At 45.9% G+C, this 17,906-nt stretch overlaps 2 long non-coding RNA genes across 3 annotated transcripts in view; one reads left to right on the forward strand and one right to left on the reverse strand.

Annotated features, from left to right (window-relative positions):
- Positions 1–17,906, forward strand: part of LOC117099711 — a 58,987-nt gene that overhangs the window by 17,461 nt on the left and 23,620 nt on the right. The gene's annotated exons all lie outside the window — the stretch shown is intronic.
- On the reverse strand, positions 1,583–12,660 carry LOC117099710. 2 transcript variants are annotated; one of them, XR_004443960.1, is made up of 2 exons: positions 12,515–12,660; positions 1,583–1,792 (listed from the first exon to the last, which is right to left on the reverse strand). It is a non-coding gene; the product is annotated as an uncharacterized LOC117099710 (long non-coding RNA). The 2 variants fall into 2 exon arrangements; XR_004443961.1 differs by having other exon boundaries at positions 12,407–12,660.

The raw sequence follows: 17,906 nt of genomic DNA on the forward strand, positions 1-17,906 counted from the left end.
CGCTCTGTCACCTAGGCTGGAGTGCAGTGGCACGATCTCAGCTCACTGCAAGCTCTGCCTCCCGGGTTCATGCCATTCTCCTGTCTCAGCCTCCCAAGTAACTGGGATTACAGGCACCTGCCACCATGCCTGGCTAATTTTTTGTATTTTTAGTAGGGATGGGGTTTCACCTTGTTAACCAGGATGGTCTTGATCTCCTGACCTCATGATCTACCTGCCTCGGCCTCCCAAAGTGTTGGGATTACAGGTGTGAGCCACTACGCCTGGCCTTCAGGCTACTTTTAACTGGGCTCTACTTCTTACTAGCAGGGAGATCTCAAGCCACTTTTAGCTTTAACTTTCAATTTTTCTTTTCCTTTCTTTTTTTTTTTTTTTTGAGACGGAGGAGTTTTACTCTTGTTGCCCAGACTGGAGTCCAATGGTGTGATCTTGGCTCATTGCAACTTCTGCCTCCTAGGCTCAAGCGAGTCTCCTGCCTCAGCCTCCGAAGTGGCTGGGACTATAGGAGCACACCACTATGCCTGGCTAGTTTTGTATTTTTAGTAGAGATGGGATTTCATCATGTTGGCCAGGCTGGTCTCGAACTCTTGACCTCAGGTGATCTGCCCACCTTGGCCTCTCAAAGTGCTGGGATTACAGGCGTGAGCCACCATGCCTGGCCTAACCCTCAATTTTTTAAGCTACAAAGTAGGACTAAAATACCTACACAGGTTGGCTTAACATGTTGTTGGAAGATCAAGTGAACCTGTGATAGGAGAACACATTGTTTGTTCATCACACCAGAATCTACCTCTCTTATACTTGCTCAGTCCTCTATTGTGCAATAGCTTTGAAACCGGCCATCACAGCTCTCATTTCACTTGCAAGAATTCTAGTCTTAGGAGCCAAATTCTTACTACACACACATTGATCTTGAATTGAGTTGCTCTGGAAGATTGTCAACTGCACCAGAAAAACCAACATTTTTTGGGCACAATTTAGATGAAAACTCACTGTTAAAAGAAATCTCATTGTTTTTCTGTGGATTCTGTGCGCTCAGTTTCTGTGACACCTTCAGTTCTGATTGTGCACTTGGCTAAAGCTGGTTTCCAATGACAGTCATCCGGGTTGTCTTGGGAGGCAAAGCTCACTTGTCTGGATGGACTTGCTTCAGGGACTGGATATCTGTGTTTGGGGTCTCAATGCCCTCTTAGATGTTGGGAGCATCAAGGGAATTGTTGCTTGAAACTAAATTCTGGCTGAGAAGGAGGAGTGAGCTCACGTGTAATATCTAGGGAAAAACATGTGAAATGTTTATAGTCAGTACACACTAGACTTTAGGAAGGATGATTTCAAAAAGGTCAGGAAAAAGATAAATAGCAATAGGCATGATCCCATGTCTGAATGGAAAGAGTGGGGACTTTAGAATGAGGCAGCCTTGGATTTCAACTCTGGTTCTGCCACTTACAGCTTCAACGATCTCTGAGACAGTTTTCTTATCTGTACAAGGGGTATCATACCTACCTCCTAGGGTATTGTGAAGAGTAAATTAGGGCACAACAATACAGATATTTAATCATTTAAAATAAATATAAAAATATTCAATATACAATAAAATAAATCAGATATTCAATAAATACACAGACGTTTGGTAAATACAGATCTCCCTCCAAAGAGAAGGTGGCTCAGGAAGGCTGGGGGCTCTTGAAAATAAAGTGGGACAACACAGCAGCCAATCATCTTGGTGAGGAAGGACAAGGCAGTCCGGAAAAGCTGTCAGAAATCAAACAGGAATGTGGTTCCACTTTTCCACCTACAAAGAAGCAAAGATGAAAATGACTTAAAATGTCCAGTGTTGAAGATGATTTGGGGGCTTACGTTCCCTCACTCTTCTAAGTGGGCAGGTAAATCACACATACTTCTGGGGGCCAATTTGACAATTTCTTAATATCTTAAAAATCCAGCAGTCTTCTTTCTTGAAACGTATCTTAAGGGAATAATTAGAAAAGTAAACCAAAAGGAATATTCAAGGGTGCTGTTGATTAATACCAGAAAATTAGAAACAGCCTAAACATCTAACAATGATAAATTGGCTAAATAATTGCTTTAACTATATAACAGAATAATGTAGCCATAAATGTAGATGATATAGATATATATTTATTGACATGGGTTGATATTCAAAAAATGTGACAATGCAGGCTAACAAATAATATGAATAGTATATATCTAAAAGTACATATTTGTTTAATATGGACCTGGAAATATATCTGCTATATTTTTGAATGTATCCCCCAAAGTTCATGTGTTAGAAATTTAATCCCTAATGTAGAGGTGTCGAAGGGTGGGATCTTCAAAAGGTGTTTAGGTCATGAAGGTTCTGTCCTCATGAATGGATTTATTGCTATTACCACAGGAGTGGGTTCATTATTATTGGAGTGGGTTCCCTATAGAAGGATGAGTTCAATCCCTTTTTGTCTCTTTCTAACTCTCTCACCTTCCACTATGGGATGATGCAGCAGGAAAACTCTCACCAGATGCCAGCCCTTCAATCTTGGATTTCCCAGCCTCCAGAACTGTGAGCCAAGAAATTTCTGTTCATTATAAATTACCCAGTCTGTCGTATTCTGTTATAGCAACATAAAATGAAGACAATGTCTATCTTCGTATTAATTGCTTATGATTGGTCTGTGGATAGGATGTGCTTTTAGTTAATATATACCATAAACTTCACCACTTTAATGTACACAATTCAGTGGTTTTTAGTATATTCACAGAGTTGTGCAATGATCATCACTATCTCATTCCATTTTCATCATGAAAGAACATTTTCATAACCTGAAAAGGAAACCCCATATCCATTAGTAGTCACTTCTCTCCCAAGTCCTTGGAAACCACTAACCTACATGCTGTCTCTATAGATTTGCCTATTCTGGACACTTCATGTAAATGGAATCATACAATACGTGACCTTTCATGTCTGAGTTCTTTTAGCATAATGTCTTCCAGGCTCATCCACATTGTAGCATGTTAGTATTTTATTCCTTTCTATTGCCAAATAATATTACACTGCCATATTTTGTTTAGTCATTCATCAGATGATGGACATTTGAGTTGTGTGTACTTTTTGGCTATCATGAATAATGCTCCTATAAACATTTGAATACAATTTTTGTGTGAACATATATTTCAATTCTTTTGGGTTTATACTTAGGAGTGGAATTGCAGGATCATATAGTAATTCTATGTTTAATTTTTTGTCTAATCCTCAAACTGTTCTCCACAGTAGTTGTACCATTTACATTGTACCATTTTACAAGTGTTCCATCATTGCCAACACTTGCCATTTTCTGTATTTTTATAATAGCAACCCTGTTAATGGAAGATGTAATGTGACATCTCACTGTCATTTTAATTTGCATTTCCCTCATGACTGACAGTGAGCATCTTCTCATATCCTTATTGGTCATTTATCTTCTTTGGAGAAATGTCAAAATCCTTTGCCAGTTGGTCAGTTGGTAGGACTTTGTTTTCCTTTTGTTTTTCTGCATTTCTATTTCTTTTTCTTTTTTTTTTTTTTTTTTGAGATGGAGTCTAGCTCTGTTGCCCAGGCTGGAGTGCAGTGGCCGGATCTCAGCTCACCGCAAGCTCCGCCTCCCGGGTTTATGCCATTCTCCTGCCTCAGCCTCCCGAGTAGCTGGGACTACAGGCACCCGCCACCTCGCCCAGCTAGGTTTTTTTTTTTTTTTTTTTGTATTTTTTAGTAGAGATGGGGTTTCACCGTGTTAGCCAGGATGGTCTCGATCTCCTGATCTCGTGATCCACCCATCTTGGCCTCCCAAAGTGCTGGAATTACAGGCTTGAGCCACCGTTCCCGGCCTGTTTTTCTGCATTTCTTATTTGAATGCAACAGCAAGTGTTGCTTGTGTAAGAACAAATAAAAGAACCAGGATAGAGCCAGGTATGGTGGTACATGCCTATAGTCTCAGCTACTTTGGAGGCTGAGTTGGGAGGATTGCTTGAGCCCAGTAGTTCAAGTTCAGCTTCAGCAATATAGTGAGACCTTGTTTCATTTAAATGTGTGTGTATGTATGTATGTATGTGTGCAAAAGATTTGACCAGACTTCACAAAATAAAATATATGAATACCTAAGGCCGGGTGTGGTGGCTCATGCCTGTAATCCCAGCACTTTGGGAGGCTGAGGTGGCTGGATCACCTGAGATCAGGAGTTTGAGACCAGCCTATCCAACATGGCGAAAGTCCATCTCTACTAAAAATACAAAAATTAGCCGAGCATAGTGGTGCATGCCTGTAATTCCAGCTACTCAGGAGGCTGAGGCAAGAGAATCGCTTGAGCCTGGGAGGCAGAGGTTGCAGTGAACTGAGATTGCACAACTGCACTCCAGCCTGGGTAACGAGAGTGAAACTCCATCTCAGAAAAAAGAAAATATATCAATAAACATACTAAAAGGTGCTCAACATCATTATTTATTAGAAGAAAGCACATTAAAACCACAATACAATACTACTACCTCACCACTAGAAGGACTAAAATTAAAAGATTGACAGAACCAACTGTCAATCTTGCTGGTAAGGATGTGGAACAACTGGAACCCTCATACATTGCTGGTAGAAATGCAAAATGTATAACCACTTTGGAAAATAGTTTGGCAGTTTCTCAGAAAGTTAAGTTAAATATATACTTACCATGGAACCTAGCACTTCTAGGTATTTACCCAAGAGAAATGAAACATATGCCCTTGAAAAGACTTATGCATGAATGTTCATGGCCCCAATCTGAAAATGACCCAAATGTCTATGAACAGAGGAATGAATAAACAAACTATGGTATAGTCATACTGTAATTGCCTGACAAGTTCTTCCTGCCCACTGCACAGACAAAACGAATTCACTGAGACCATAGTATTGTAGTAGAGAAAGGATTTAATTAATGCAAGACCACCTAGTGGAAGGACTGGTGTTATCTCTCAAATCAGTCTTCCCAAGGGCTTGGAAGTTAGGGTTTTTAAAGAATAGTTTGGTGGGTGAGGGACTAGGGAATGAGTGCTGCTGATTGGTTGAGGATGCAATCGTAGGGGTATGGAAAACCGTCCTTGTGCACTGAGTCTGCCTCTGGGTGGCAGGCAGACTGCCACAGGACCAGTTGAGTCATGAGTCACAAGCCCAGGTGGGATCAGTTGGCTTCCAGAATGGAAAAGTCTGAAAAACATCTCAAAAGACCAATCTTAGGTTCTACAATAGTGATGTTATCTATTGGAGCAAATGGAGAAGTCACAAATCTTGTGACTTCTGGCCATGTGACTCCTGAGCAGTAAGGAGTTATAGAAGCTATACCTATAACTGGGCACAATAGCTCACACCTGTAATCCCAGCAGTCTGGGAGGCTGAGGTGGGAAAATTGCTTGAGCACAGGAGTTCAAGACCAACCTGGGCAACATGATGGGATGCCACTTCTACATAAAATACAAAAATTAGCTGGGTGTGGTGGTGCACACCTGTATTCCCAGCTACTTAGGAGGCTGAGATAGGAGGATTGCTTGAGTCTGGGAGGTTGAGGCTGCAGTGAGTTGTCATGGCATCACTGCACTCCAGCCTGGGTGACAGAGTGACATCTGGTTTCAAAAAAGAAAGGAAGGGAAGGGAAGGGCAGTGGAAGGGAGAGGTAGAGGTGGGGAAGAGGAAGGGGAAGGGGAGGGAAGGGATTACACCTATATTTTAGCAGAGTTCATGTCTCCTCCCATAATCCTAATCTCATGGCTTTTCATTAGTTTTTGGTCCCTGAGCAAAGGGAAAGAGGTTAGTTTTAGGGAGGGACTATTATCATCTTTGTTTCCAAGTTAAACTGTAAACTAAATTCCTCCCACGGTTAGTTTGGCCTGTGCACAGGAATGAGCAAAGATGCCAGCCTGCAAGGCTAAAAGCAAGATGGAGTCAGCTGTGTTATATTTCTCTCACTGTCATAGTCTTTAAAAAGGCGGTTTCAATACAGGGGTTACTACTCAATAATAAAAATGAACAAACTGCTGATGCATGCAGGAACATAGATACTTCTCAAAAACATCATGCTAAGCAAAGAAAGCCATACAGAAAAGAGTACATGCTGTGTGAGTCTATTGACACGAAATTGCCGGAGGCTTGGGGTGGGAGAAGGAATTGACTGCAAGGAGGCAGTCAAGGGAACTCAGTGGATGATGGAAATGTTCTCTAACTTGATTGTGATGGGGGTTCTGTGATGGAGTGAGCGTCTAAAAAGTAATAGAACCGCACAGTAAAGAGATACATTCCATTGTATGCAAATTATACCTGAAAAAGTTAATTTAAAAAGCAATAGAAGTAGAGGAGGAAGAGGAGTAGGGATAGGAATAGCAAGAAGATGAACGGTAGAAGAGGAGGAGGAGAATGAGGAGAAGAAAATTACCATATAGAAATGATAATACACTCCGAGTCAATCCATCGCCCACGATGTGCCTGTCACTGTTAAGTGCCAGGGACGGGGTATTCTATAAAAAGTGAAAGACCTGTCCCTTGTCTCTAGGAGTTTACAATCTACTGGAGAGGTGAAATATTCTTCAGAATCCCAAAGTGTGAGGAACGACAAATCAAATTAATCTGCTCCCCCCACTAGGGTTAGTGGGAAATCAGTCTCTGTCATTGTTTAGGATTTCCTCCCTCCTCTCCATCCACTCAGCCCAAGGCGTGCATGTGACACCCAGGTTTACACTGTCTTAGGGAAGAGCCCCCGTCTTCAGTCCAGCATTGGCTGCTTCTCCTCATGCCATTTGTCCACAGTCCTTGTGATCTCATTCATGCTCATGACTCCTCCTTTCAAACCAAGCTAGGACACTTCTTTGCAGAGGTTCTCGGGCCACTGCCTCTGGTGCCACAGTCACTGACCTTCAGGACGTGTCACTCCTGGGGTGCAGATCCCTGAGTCATGAGGCCTGCAGAGGGCTGATGGCTCATACACCTCATCCTTCCCTCTACTTCAGCGGCTTCCCTCTCTAGCTTCCTTCCAAGCCACCCCACTAGATCTTTATTCACTTCGTAAAAATAAAGGCTTCACCTCTCTGGGCAGGGGACTTGAGGCCTGGCTATCCAATAGGAGGAGAGGGATAGTTCATTTTTTTCATTGTGAGCCTACAGCCCAGAAAACAAGGGGCAGTTACTTTTTCTTTTTTGTTGTTGTTGTTGGGCCTCACTTTGTCACCCAGGCAGTGGTGCAATCTCAGCTCACTGCAGCCTCAACTTCTGGGGCTCCAGCGGTCCTCCTACCTCAGTCCCCCAAGTAGCTGGGACTACAGGCACATATTGCCATGCCCAGCTTTGCCATGTTGACCATGCTGGTCTCGAACTCCTGAGCTCAAGCAATCTGCCCGCCTCAGTCTCCCAAAAGTGCTGGGATTACAGGTGTGAGCCAGAGCGCCCAGCCTGGGGCAGTTAGTTTCTTAGCCTGGTTGTTCTATTAGACTGCTGCACGAGTCTGATTCTAAAAGACAAAGGGTGATGGATGTCTATTGTGGGTGAGATGGCTCAGAGGGTGATTAGTGCCTGTCAGTTGAGTGTGGTGACCTCATGAGGGATGGGGCTAGTGGCAGGGAGCCAGGAGCTCCTGAAACAGAGGACGCCTCAATGTCCTGGCACGGTGCCCAGTCTGTCTGGGGCCAGTCTCTCGCCAGCTAGAATGTATGTGGTTACAGGAGAAAGGGCACCATGTTGGGTGACAGAGCAGCTGGTTTTGGGAGGTGTGAGCCCAAAGGAATCCTGGCTTTGGGGAATTTGAGGGAGGTGGCAGTTTCAGAGAATCTGAAAGTCAGCCCATAATCCAAAACCAAAGAGAGAAGGCACCAAGCTCCACCCAGCCTCTGGCCACTGGCTGACTGTGAATGGGAAATGGGCCTACTATTTACTATGCATAACCTGTCCATTCCCCAGGATTTCTAAGAAGTGCTTGGCCTGTATTTCTTGGTTCTCCTGAGAGCCAGATGTTTAATAATTTGAGTACATTTGAACTTGAAAATGCAAAAACATCCTTCTAGCTGCATCCTCCTTTTCTTTCCAGGGCCAGAATGACATAGTGGGAGAACTTGATTCTGAAATCAAATGGAAAGTGCTTTTGTTTCTGGAGGTTAGAAAAAAAAAACTGTCAAAGAGCCAGGGCCTCATCTCTAAAAAGAAAACGTGAAATGGGCCATGAGTCCTGCTTAATAATTCAGAGATTAAATGGAGCCAACAAGAAGCTGGAGTGAATGATCAGATATACCCACACCTTTCTCTTTTTATCAGCTTGCAAATGTTCTTGTTGGCAGCTGGTTAAAGAGAAGTAGTCCTTGACAAATAAGTTAAACCATTCATTCGTTCACTTGTTCGACAAAATCTTCATGACTGCCTCTTATAGCAGACATTGCTAGTGCTGGGGATGCAATCCAGAACCAGCATGTGTCCCTCTGCCTCAGGGACCTCAGATTCTATATCATGGTTCTCAAACTTTCATGTCCATCAGACTCCCCTGGATGGCCTGTTAAAACACAGATTGCTGGGCCCTACCCCTGGAGTTTCCAATTCGATAGGTCTGGGATGGCCTGAGCATTTGTATTCCTGAACAGTTCCCAAGTGATGCTGATATTGCTGGTCCTAGGAACACCCTTTGAGAACCACTGGGCAAGGCAACCATGTCAGCCATCCATTTTCACCTCTCAACATTACATGGCTCACTGTAGGAAATTCAAAGCCCTGGATAGGTTGCTAGTGGCCTGAGCTTACCAGCCCAAGAGCTGTGGCCATCCCAGGCCCACACAGCAAAGGTAATTAATATTTTAAGGCATACTTACCTCTAGGGAGACTGCCCAGAGGCCCTGGCACCCTCCTGAGAGAGGAGGAGGTACAACTTTAAGAGATCTTCTGTTGACTTCTCTATGGAAATGGAGGCCTCACAGCACCACCATTTCACCACCAGCCCAGTGTGAGTCTATAGCTCTGGGAGCCTGAATCTGGGCTGTAATGCAAGGTGTGGTGCAAGGCTTCCTGCCTCCACCTAGAGCCTCTGCTGATTCCTTCCTGTCACATTCTTGACAACCCAAATAGCTCATTTCCCTTCCATGCTCACAGCTGGAGTGGGCAGGTGAGATCCCAGATGGGTATCTGAGGCCTTTTCCACCTGAGTGGACACAGAGACATCACATATATCCACATGTAATATGGGAAATGGCAGATCATCTTATGGGTCAAAATCTGCCAAAATCATGGGTTTTTCTTCTAACAGCCTTATTGACATATAATTTACAATTCACCCATCTAAAGTACACAATTCAGTGTTTTTTAGTACAGTCACAAAGTTGCCTATTCATCTTCATAATCAATTTTAGAACATTTTCATCACTTCAAAAAGAAACCCTGTACCCTTTAGGTCACCCATCCCTCAACCATCCCCCAGCTATAGGCAACAACTCATCTACTTTTTGTCTCTATCGATTTGCCTGTTTTGGACATTTCATACACATGGAATCATGCTATATGTGGCCTTTTGTGATTGGCTTCAAAATTACTTTTAACAGGGACATGGGGCAACTTACATGTGAGTCCAAAAGATCATTGGCAGAAAGACAAGGTGGAGACGAATGGTTTGGGTTTACTTAATCTTGGAGTTCCAGTTGTCCCAGGGTGCTAATTCCCACCTCAGGAGGCTATGGTAGGGAGCATGAAGGACCAGCACAGGCCTGGTCCCTAGGTGCTCAGGGTAGGGGAGCCTCTCTAGTGAAGAGAAGAGGCCTAGTATAATATTGTAAAATATATATTTGGGCCGGGTGTAGTGGTTCATGCCTGTAATCCCAGCACTTTGGGAAGCTGAGACAGGTGGATCACTTGAGGCCAGGAGTTTGAGACCAGCCTGGCCAACATGGTGAACCCCACCATCTCTACTAAAAATACAAAAATTAGCCAGGCGTGGTAGTAGGTGCCTGTAGTCCCAGCTACTCGGGAGGCTGAGGCAGGAGAATCACTTGAACCCGGGATGCAGAGGGGTGCAGTGAGCTGAGATTGTGCCACTACACTCCAGCCAGGGTGACAGAGCAAGACTCCATCTAAAAAAAATTATATCTATCTATCTATCTATCTATCTATCTATCTATCTATCTATAGAGAGAGTCTTATTCCGGCCTCCTAACACACAACTCCTAAAATCCTTGGGAACTCCAAAGTCTTTTTGTTTGCTCATGAGTTGACCCACGGCTGGCAGCCCCTACCTAACTTCAGGATGTGGGCTGATCACCAAAAAGACCAAGGCAGGATTAGAGGGATGGAACTTTCAGCCCTCCCCGCAATTCCTTGCCTTATGCATCTCTTCATTTGGAGGAGAGAGGGGCTAAAGGTTGGGTTAGTCACCAAAGGCCAATGGCTTAATCGTGCCTGTGTAATGAAGCCTCCATAATAACCCGAAAGGTTCTTGTTCCGAGAGCTTCTGGACAGCTGAGCATGAGGAGGTTCTGGGAGGGTGGTGAACACCGAGAGGGCACGGAAGCTCCACACTCCATACCTCAACTTATGTATCTCTTCATTTGTATCCTTTGTAATCAGCTTTATAAAAAACCAGTAAATGTGTTTCCTTGAGTTCTGTGAGCCACTCTAGCAAATTAATTGAACCCAAGGAGAGGGGCATGGGAACCTGGATCAACAGCCAGTTGGCAAGAAGCACAGGCAAAATAATGAATCACCTTTGCAAAGATGGTGACAATGAGAGAAATCTAACATGGCGGACTCCATCTTGCTTCTGGCCTCATAGGCTGGCTGTCTTCACTCATTCCTGGGCATAGGCTGAGCTAACCATGGGAGAAAGTTAGTTTATAGTTTAATTTGGAAGCAAGGATGATAATAGTCCCTTCCTAAAACATATCCCCTCCTTGTTTGGGGACTGAAACTGCCTTGGCAAGACTAATTAGGATTATGGGAGAGGACTGAATTCTGCTAAAATATAACCATAGTTTTTATAATCCTTTGCTGCTCAGGAGTCATGTGGCCAGAGGTCACAAGGTTTGCAACTTCCTCAGTTGCTCTTATAGTAGAACCTAAGATTGGTCTTTTGAGATCTTTTTCAGACTTTCGCATTCTGGAAACCAACTGACCCCACTGAGACTTGTAACTCATGACTTAACTTGTAACTCATGACTCAGGGCACGAGAACCGTTTTCCACACCCCTATGATTGCATCCCCAACCAATCAGCAGCACTCATTCTCTAGTTCTCTGGCCACCAGACTATCTTTGACAAACCCTGACCTTCGAGTCCTCAGGGAGACTGATTAGAGAGATAACACCAGTTGTTTCCTGTGTCTGGCCTTGCATTAATTAAGCTATTTCTTTATTGCAGGACCATGGTCTCAGTGAATTGGTTTTGTCTGTGCAGTGGGTGGGAGGAACCTGTCAGGCGATTACAATAATGGGGCTTGTGACTGACATTGGAAGCTGGGGGGCAGTCTTGTGAGGATGAACCCTCAACCTGTGGGATCTGACACTATCTCCAGGTAAATCGTGCCAGAATTGAACAGCTGGCATCAGATGTGGAATTGCTTGCTTGCCTGCTTATTGGTGGAGAGAAATCCCCACACATCTGGTCACCCAGGTTTTCTGTGCTGATACTTGTGGTGTGAGAGCAGAGGAAAAACTGTGTTTTTCCATTCATCCCTAGTGAGAAGAAGACTAGCTCTGGAGCACTCTCAGATCAAAGCAATCTCCTTATGTATCAGTGGCATGCTCTGGCTTTCGAAAAGTTGAGGTTATGTAAGAGGTATTTTCCCTGCCTCTTATCCAGGAGGTTCTGTCTGAGTGCCAAAGTCAGCAAAGCAGTCCTCTAGGCTCTTGCCACTGAAGAGGTAGAGAAACTTTCAGTCACTTTGAAACTTCAGCTCCTGTTGCCTAATCTGGGGTCCTTTAAGGACTGCTGTCTCCTCTACATTCCCATATTTCTCCTGGCTGTTGTCCGGGGCTCTCCAGCTTTCTCTGAAGGCCCTGAGCTGCCTGCCACCTACCAGAGTCCCTGCTACCTGGCGATTACATTTGCCAGGGCAGAAGGCTTCTTGCCTCCTCCATGTGAGCCCCACCACAGCAGCAGCCCTACTTCAGCTCCCCGTGAGAAGTTCCACCATCAGGGACCCCCTCTTGTTTTGTTCAGACCCTGCTTGTCCCCAGCTGGTGTACTGGGGGAAGCCCAGAACCCAGGGAGGGTGGGTTGCTGAACTGACCATCTGCCCTAGCCTGTGTCTGAGGTGGAGGCTCTTTCAATGGTCACTTTTTCTGGCTCAAGCCCATGACAGGAATGCCAGGAACCCACCCAGGGGGAATGAGGTCTCCCAGGATCCTTCTCTGCCCTGTCCAGACACTCAGGCCACAGAGCTGTCACCCAGGTTCTTACCCATACCATCATGTTAGTGGTCTGGAGCTTTCCGACAATCGTGAACAGAGTTCGGGGTCTGGAGCAAGAGGAGCAGCTGTATTCCTGCTCTCTGCCATGCTGGTCCCCACTTACCAGTGAGTCCAGGTCTGGGAGTAGAGGCACCTGGGGCACAGGATTGCAAGCAAAGCATGAGAAGGGCATGGAGGAGGGAGGGCAATGAGAGCTTCCCTTCCTTGAACTGTGCCCGGTGAGGTGTGAATCCAGCAGCCCAGGGCAGGGATTGGGCGGCTGCCACAGAACAGTAACCAGAGGAGCTGGGTGATACCTGCCCTCCCTGTGGGCGTGGGAAACAGGATGGGGCAGGCTGAAGGTCAGGCAGGATGTCCCCGCTGGTGGGTGGCTGAGGAGGGTCGTCTCGTTGGCAGCACTGTCGGCCTAGATAAGCTCAGAGTGTGGGGAGGCAGCCAGGGAAACAGAAACCACAGTTCACAGCCCTGACGCAGGCCCTGGGCCCACTGGCTGGAGAGGCCTGAATTATTAACCTCGGGAGAGGCCAGCTGGCATGAAGGCCAAGGGGACCAGATCGGCTCCTCCTGGCTCCGTTCAGTCACCTAGGAGGTGAAGAATTCAGCAGGCCCTGGTTCTGGTTGCCCCAGTGTGACCAGCACTGTAAACAGGGCGCCTGGCTGGTCTGGCACAGGCTGTAGCCAGTGCTGTTTGCGCCCCACCTCCTACCAGCCCTTCCTGGATTTCTCAGGACCGTGGCTTTTTGTTTACAGGCTCCCGCCTCACCTTCCTCTCCCAGCCCGGAGCCTCTCTGCTGAGCACATTTTTAGCATTCCCTCAGAGCAGCTTTGCTTTTCCCCTTCCCACAAAAGAAGACCCTGCAGCTGCAGACGTGCTGTGGTTTCCGGAGCTTCGGCTGTCATGGGGCGAGTCACCAGGGTCCACCTGCACTCAGACGCTGTCCTGGGGGAGCTGACTGGCGAGACCCCTTCCACCCAGCTGGAGGGGTCCTGAGGAGGCCAAATCCACTCCCACATCTGCTCTGGGCTCGCTTTGGAGTTCCCCTCTGAGCAGACAGGGCTAACGTGTCCCATTTCCAATGTCTGAAAAAGAAAGGCCAAGGGGCCCGGCACGGTAGCTCATGCCTGTAATCCCAGCACTTTGAGTGGCTGAGGCACGTGGATCACCTGATCAGGAGTTCAAGACCAGCTTGGCCAACATGGCAAAACCCCGTCTCTACTAAAAATATAAAAATTAGCCGGGCATGGTGGTGCACGCCTGTAATCCCAGCCACTCAGGAGGCTGAGGCAGGAGAATCTCTTGAACCCAGGAGGTGGAGGTTGTGGAGAGCCGATATCAACGCCACTGCACTCCAGCCTGGGCAACAGAGTGAGACTCTATCTCAAAAAAAAAAAAAAAAAAGGAAAGAAAGAAAGAAAAAGGCCAAGGGACCCCCCTGAAGTCATGGCGGTTGGAATAGTGCCTACGAAACCTAGAGGGAGAGGCCAGGTCCCAGGCTGTGCCACCTGCCATGGGTCTAGAACCCTGGGGCAAGAATGAATCTGGTGGGTCTGAGGATGATCTGGGTGGTCTGTGGATCCAGACAGCCCTGTCTGGTTTTCTTTCCTGCTGTCTGTTCTATGAATGCCTATATTTTTCAAAACCACTGATGTCCTGCTAGGATGCAGACCAGCTAGCTTCCTTAGGACCACAGGACATCCCCAGGCCTCTCCCTTCTTTGATAGCTCAGCTCACTGTTTCCTCCCTGGGCATAGTTGTGGGCTTCACATTCCTGTTTCCTTTCCCCTGGGAAATAGGAATGAGAAACTTGTTAGGAAAAATTGTCCAAGACTTGAAAATGGAGCAGAGCAGAGATTCCTGCAGGTCCTTTGAGTCATGTCGGCCTTGGGCATTGTCTGGCAGGGCTGTCCGGGGAATTACCTGACTTTCTAGGGGTGTAGACCTTTGTCTAACTTGCTATTTACTACTCATTAGGTTATTTTACAACTTTATGACAAAGGCATAGGAAACTGATAGGGTGTAGGCTTGTTTTATAGTGACACAAATAGAAGTATTTTAGTCAAAAGGCCAGGGAGGACACTCATTCTATTTTATGGAATAGAATAGAATTGCTCCATAAAAAATTGTAAAGAAAGAAAAAGGGAAAAAAAAGGCTAAGTCCAGGCACAGTGGCTCACACCTGTAATTCCAGCACTTTGGAAGGCCAAGGTGGGTGGATCACCTGAGGTCAGGAGTTCGAGACCAGCCTGGCCAACATGGCGAACCCCCCCCCATCTCTACTAAAAGTACAAAAATTAGCCGGGCATGGTGGTGGGCATCTGTAATCCCAGCTACTCAGGAGGCTGAGGTGGGAGAATCATTTGAACCTGGGAGGCGGTGGTTGCAGTGAACGGAGATCACGCCATTGCACTCCAGCCTGGGCAAAAGAGCAAGACTCCATCTAAAAAAAAAAAAGAGAGAGAGAGAGAAAGAAAGGCTAAGATTTTATACAAAGTGATTTAGCAATATTACTTTAGTATTCTTTACTTCAGTGATTATAACTATTTTGATGTCTCCTACATTTTTTTTTTTTTTTGAGGCGGAGTCTCGCTCTGTCGCCCGGACTGGAGTGCAGTAGCCGGATCTCAGCTCACTGCAAGCTCCGCCTCCCGGGTTTATGCCATTCTCCTGCCTCAGCCTCCCGAGTAGCTGGGACTACAGGCGCCCGCCGCCTCGCCCGGCTAGTTTTTGTATTTTTAGTAGAGACGGGGTTTCACCGTGTTCGCCAGGATGGTCTCGATCTCCTGACCTCGTGATCTGCCCATCTCAGCCTCCCAAAGTGCTGGGAGTCTCCTACATTTTTTTTTTAAACCTGCTCTACCATCCTGCTGGTTCTCTCACACATTAGTTAAATACTGTTTAGATACATGTTCATTCTATATTTATGTGAAAGCCATGTTTTAAAATTTTAATTTTGAAAAATTAACATCTAGCAAAATTGAGGGTTTTTTTTTTTCATTTACAGTTCTATGAATTCTAACCCATATATAGTTGCATACCTGCTACCTCAATTAGGATACAAAGCAGGTTCATCATCCCCCTAAAAAACTCTCGGGTCATCCCTTAGAACCATGTTTTTGACTTTTTGAAAATGCCTTTTTCACAGGATGCAGAGGGCTGTCAGTGACTAGGGAGTTGTGGGTACGCCCGTCTTATCAATCCCCACAGCCCTGCCTGTGGAGATGCCCTATCTGTCCCCCTCTGTCAAGCCCAGGGAAAGGCGTGGGGTCTGAGGATTTGGCTCTGTCACACCATTCACTGCCTGTCCTCCTTCCCCTTGCTTCCAAGATCTGGTTGAATTAAATACGAGAACGAAGAGAGGAAAATGCCTTCACCTGCAGTGTGCTCTGGGGACATCTCCAGGTGTGGGTGGTAGGGTCAGTCACAGGACGTAAATAACCGAAGGGAACATGGGCACCCAAGCCAGATGTCCTCTTGCTCCTTCCCTCAGGAGAACCTGCCTTTTCCTCACCAGGGAGCTGGTGACACCCAGGCTTCCCTGCAAGGACAGGAGGGACATTGAGGGGCCAGATAGCCAAGGGAGCAGAGGAGGAAGGGGCTCTTGAAGTAAACTTGTTGGGAATTAAGATGTGCTGCTCTCATCGCCTGGGTGTTACTTCAGTTGGAGAAAAAAGAGGCTTCACCATTTGTCTTTATGCAGTGTTATCCTCAGCAAAGAGGACTGGGAATGCGGTACATGGGAGGAGGGAGCCAGGGATGCGAGTGGCCAGCCACACCAAGTGAGGGGGAGCGAGGCACAGGGATGTCCCCAGACAAAACCCCTAAATCACGTGGAATCAGATACAAATGTTAGCTCTCTCTTTTTTACATTCTCTCTATCTCTCTCTCTCACTGAGGTATTTTTCACTCAGTGTTCAGAACCTGTGGTATATGTGGATAGCAAGTAGGGCTTCAGGTCTTCATAGGTCTAAAGCCCATAACGCTGTCTCTAGTGCCCTCCCTTTAAAATGTATTTTATAGCCTTTTGTTTGTCTTTACCAACAAATGGAAAAGCAATGAAGGCAGACTTTTTTGGGATTTGCTGCATCTAACCAGTGCCCTTGCCCTCTCCAGAAGCCTCCCTTTCCCTGATGTGAGAGGCGTGTGCAGGGCCTGGTAAGAAAAGGAGCCTTAGACACTGGCTTCAGGGGTCCCTAGCCAGCTTCGTGGGCTTTGTGACAATCCTAACACTTAATGGTGTGTTCTACTCTGACTTCCAAGTTCTCTCTTCATAAGAATGTGTCTTATCTCTAGGGTAATCATGTAACTTTTAGCCTCCAAACAATGACATTCTTAAGAATGAAAGGAGGTGGGAATAATAATTACTCTGGGACAATGTGTGTAAACTGAGACTATGGCAAGCAAGCAGCAAAGTATTGTCACTCTTATCTTTCAGAGTAGATTGGGAACTTTTTCTATGGAGGGCCAAGTCTATCCATCTGTGATAAGATATACTTGGCCTTTGTCCCCCAAGAGATGAGTGTCATTTGTATGCCAGTGAGAGGTCTGGTGGCTGGGGGTCCCTAGATAGCTTCAGGATGGGGGTTGCTCTCCAGAAAGACCAAGGCAGGAGTAGAGGGTTGGAACTTTCAACCCTATCCTGGACTTCCTGGGAGGAGAGAGGAGCTGGAGATTGAGTCAGTCACCAATAGCTAATGATTTAATCAATCAGGTCTAGGTAATGGGATCTCCATTAAAAACTCTGAACAGTGAGGTTCAGAGAGCTTCTGAGTTGCTGAATACATTGAGGTCCTGCGAGGGTGGCATTCCAGAGAGAGCGTGGAAGCTCCACACCGCCCCCTAGTACCTTGTCCTTTGCATCTCTTCCATTTGCCTGTTTCTAACTTGTATCCAATCTGATAAACTGGTAAGAGTAAGTAAAGTACTTTCCTGAGTTCTGTGAGTCCTTCTAGCAAATTATCCAACCTGAGGAGGGGGCTGTGGAAACTCTTGATTTATAGCTGATTGATCAGAAATACTGGGGACAACCTGCGACTTTTGACTGGCATCCAAAGTGGGGGCAGTCTCATGGGACTGAACCCTAAACCTGTGGTGTCTGCACTTACTCCAGGTCCAATCCAACATATAAATTAATCCTACATATTAATCAGGATGGAATGGAATTGTAGGATGCAATTCCTATGGCGAGTTGGAGACCTTCTTGGAGTCCTCTTCTGCATCTAAGAGCTTTGTTAGGAGATGCTTAGTTAACACTGACTGATGGCTGCTTCTTTAAGGTGCTCTCTTCCTAAGAAATTTAACCCAGTACAAGTTTAGAGGGAGAAACTTCTTGGTTTAGTTTCAAACACCCTGTTATAGGTTGGGCTGACTTTGGTTGTTAAATATCAACTGTTGTGAATGAACACTAAGAAACAACAGGTGACTTGTGATGGAAGGAGACTCTTTCAGAGAAGCCAGCCAAGGTCAGGCTGCTGCAGGCAGCATTTGTCTAATAAGT

Source organism: Trachypithecus francoisi, unplaced genomic scaffold, assembly GCF_009764315.1.
Source record: "Trachypithecus francoisi isolate TF-2019V2 unplaced genomic scaffold, Tfra_2.0 Lachesis_group17, whole genome shotgun sequence".
Lineage (NCBI taxonomy): Eukaryota > Metazoa > Chordata > Mammalia > Primates > Cercopithecidae > Trachypithecus > Trachypithecus francoisi.